Source organism: Octopus bimaculoides, chromosome 22, assembly GCF_001194135.2.
Source record: "Octopus bimaculoides isolate UCB-OBI-ISO-001 chromosome 22, ASM119413v2, whole genome shotgun sequence".
NCBI classification, from domain to species: Eukaryota; Metazoa; Mollusca; class Cephalopoda; order Octopoda; family Octopodidae; genus Octopus; species Octopus bimaculoides.
Window position 1 is genome coordinate 7,240,774 of NC_069002.1, and position 3,349 is coordinate 7,244,122.

Consider the following 3,349-nt stretch of genomic DNA (forward strand, 5'->3'; position numbering starts at 1 on the left):
AAATATTACTTCATATATATATATATATATATATATATATATATATGCAAGGCCGCTATCTCTATGAGGTCAAGCGACTGGGTCGGAACTTCCTCCATTGGCAGGAGATTTGAGTGGATGCTGTTCTTGTTGCGATGCTGAAGTTCAACGTAATAGCATTGGAAAGTCGTTGTGGTGTGTGGTGGCAACGGTGCTGTTGTTGTTGTTTGTAGTAGGGGTGGTAGTGGTTGTGGTGGTAGTGGTGGTAGTGGTGGTAGTGGCGGTGGGTACAGCATGTACTGTTGAACAAAGGTGGAGGAGAGAAGGTAAGGTGTGGGGGTTAGGGGTTGGGGTAAATATACTTTTGCGAAAGGCGTGGTCCTTGAAAACATCAAAAGATACACACAGAAGTTAAAATAGAAAACAACAACAACAGCAGCAACAACAACAACAATAATAATGGTAACAACGCTAACAATAAGTAAATAAAATAAGAGAAACACAAAGTTGCCAAAAGAAAAAGATAAAATATTCTCGGCGACACAAATCCTTTAAAAGGTTGTCTCCTTAAGCCGCGCTCAATATTTATATCTTATGTATGTATGTATGTGTGTGTGTGTGTGTGTGTGTATGTGTGTGTGTGTGTGTTTGTGTGTGTCTGTGTCTGTGTATGCTTGCATGTATGTATGTCAGGTCTATGTATGTATGTAGGTTTGTATGTTTGTATGTATGTGTGTATATGTATTTGAATATATGTTTGTATATATGTGTATATGCGTGTATGTGTGTATGTATATATGTTTGTATGTATACATGTTTGGATGTATGTGTGTATACATGTTTGGATGTATGTGTATATGTGTATATGTGTGTATGTATGTATGTATGTTTGTATGTATGTATGTATGTGTGTATGTGCGTATGCATGCATGTATATATGTATGTGTGTATGTATCTAAGTTTTGATATATGTATATTTGTATCTATACTTGGATATATGTATGCGTGTATGTGTGTGCATGTATGCATGCATGCATGTATTTATGCATGTATATATGCATGTATACATGTATGTATGTGTGTATATATATATGTGCATTTATAAGTATTTTTATTTTCTATGCATATTGCTACATATGGTTCTAAGGTTAGAACCATATGTGTGTGTGTATGTATATATATATATATATATATATATATATATATATATCTACACACACACACACATACATAGAGGTCGTCATCGCCTTACGACCACAATTGGTTCCGACTGACTGATCGTAAGTCGATTTGGTCGTAAGTCGGGCTATGAGCCTACATTGCTTTGTTTTACCTTCTTAACGTACATTCTCAGGTAAAAGTCACACACATTATTCTGTATTATACTATTATACTGGCGTTAGTCAAAAATATCAGAGTCTCAAGCAGTCGTCTTATAAACAGATACGGGGTTGCCTCGATGTCTCCGCGACTAAATAGTTATCCAAGACTGTGGGGATCAATAACCAAACCTAGGGAAACCATTTGTTAACTGACATCTTCCGTAGATGGGTTAATTTCTAAGAAATTAAACCCATTTGAGGAGAAGGAGGAGGAGGAGGAGTTCGAGAACTACACCGATGACGATGAAAATGATGATGATGATAATTATAATGATGATGATGATGATGATGATGATGATGATGAAGATGAAGATGATGATCATAATGATGATGATGATGATGATGATGACGATATTGATTATAATGACGGTAACGACGATGACAATGACGACAACGATAAGGAGGAGGAGGAGGAGGAGGTGGAGGAGAGGATGACAGTGACGATGCTGACAGTGATGTTGTTGTTGATGATGGTGGTGGTGGTGGAGATGGCAAAATTAACCGATAGGGTATGTACTAGGCTTTGAAAAATAAGTGCTGGGTGTCGATCCGTGCGACTAAAACGTCTTGAGAGAGGTGTGCCCCAGCATGGCCACAGTTAGATAAGTAGAACAAGTAAACGATGAAATACATAAGAAAAGAAAAAAAATATATATATGTCTGTATATATGTATGTATGTATGTATGTATGTATATATACGTCGGGCTGCTTTCAGTTTCTGTCTACGAAATTCACGAGGCCCGAAGCTCTAGTAGAATCATGTGGTTAGGAAGCAAGCTTCTATTGGCACACGCACGTACAAATATATTTTAACATCTATATTAGAATCCATTTTTGAGTTGTTGTTTGTGTTATTGTTGTTGTTCTTCTTCTCCTTCTTCTTTTTCTTCTTCTTCTTCTTTTTCTTCTTCTTCTTCTTCTTCTTCTTCTTCATATTTTTCTTCCTCTTCTTCATCATCTTCTTCTTCTTCTTCTTCTTCTTCTTCTTCATCTTCTTCTTCTTCTTCTTCTTCATCATCTTCTTCTTCTTCTTCTTCTTCTTCTTCTTCTTCTTCATCTTCTTCTTCTTCTTCTTCTTCTTCTTCTTCTTCTTCTTCATCTTCTTCTTCTTCTTCTTCATCTTCTTCTTCTTCTTCTTCTTCTTCTTCTTCTTCTTCTTCTTCTTCTTCTCCCCCTCCTCCTCCCCCTCCTCCACCACCTCCGCCTTCATCTTCATCTCTTCCTTCTCTTTTCCTTCATATTTATTTCCATCTCCTCGTTCCCGATGTTGTTTCAGTTCTTGTTGCTGCTGTTGTTTTTGTATTTGTTGTTGTTCCTCTTCTTCTTCTTCTTCTTCTACTTCCCCCACCTCACTCTCCTATTCCTCTCCTCCTCGCACCTCTCCTCCCCCCTTCCCATCTCCCATACGCGCATTCCGCTCTCTGATGGGATTTATCTTGTATGTTGTGGACGTAGAAATTCAAAATTAGCCAAAGTGTCACGGAACATTCCGTTTATATATGTTACACAGAAAATGGGAATTATCAAGACCAACCTCGTACAACGGATCATTGATGCGTGAACTTGTTGTCATCTCTCTCTCTCTCTCTCTCTCTCTCTCTCTCTCTCTCTCTCTCTCTCCCACAAACACACACACACACACATAGACACATACATACACACATGCTAAGTATTTTTCTCTCACATGCAAACACACAAACAAGCGTTCACAGAGACACATGTCTAAATAGATACGAAAATGCAATCTCGCTCTCTCTTTCTTTCTCTTTCTTTCTCTATTTCTCACACACAATTTCTTTGGGTGTGTCTCATTCACTCTCTCTCTCACTCACTCCTTATCGCTCTCAATCTCTCTCTTTCTACAAATATATATGCTTATTTGCATATAATATATACAACTTTATGAACTTACGTACATGGATGCACTCATATATTCATATATTAACACATACGCGCGTTCACACACACATACATATGCATATATATA

The 3,349-nt window shown here is 37.5% G+C and overlaps 1 protein-coding gene across 1 annotated transcript in view; it reads right to left on the reverse strand.

Annotated features, from left to right (window-relative positions):
• The window catches only part of LOC106872599 (probable serine/threonine-protein kinase DDB_G0276181), a 108,246-nt gene that overhangs the window by 8,301 nt on the left and 96,596 nt on the right, over positions 1 to 3,349 (reverse strand). The window lies entirely within an intron of this gene.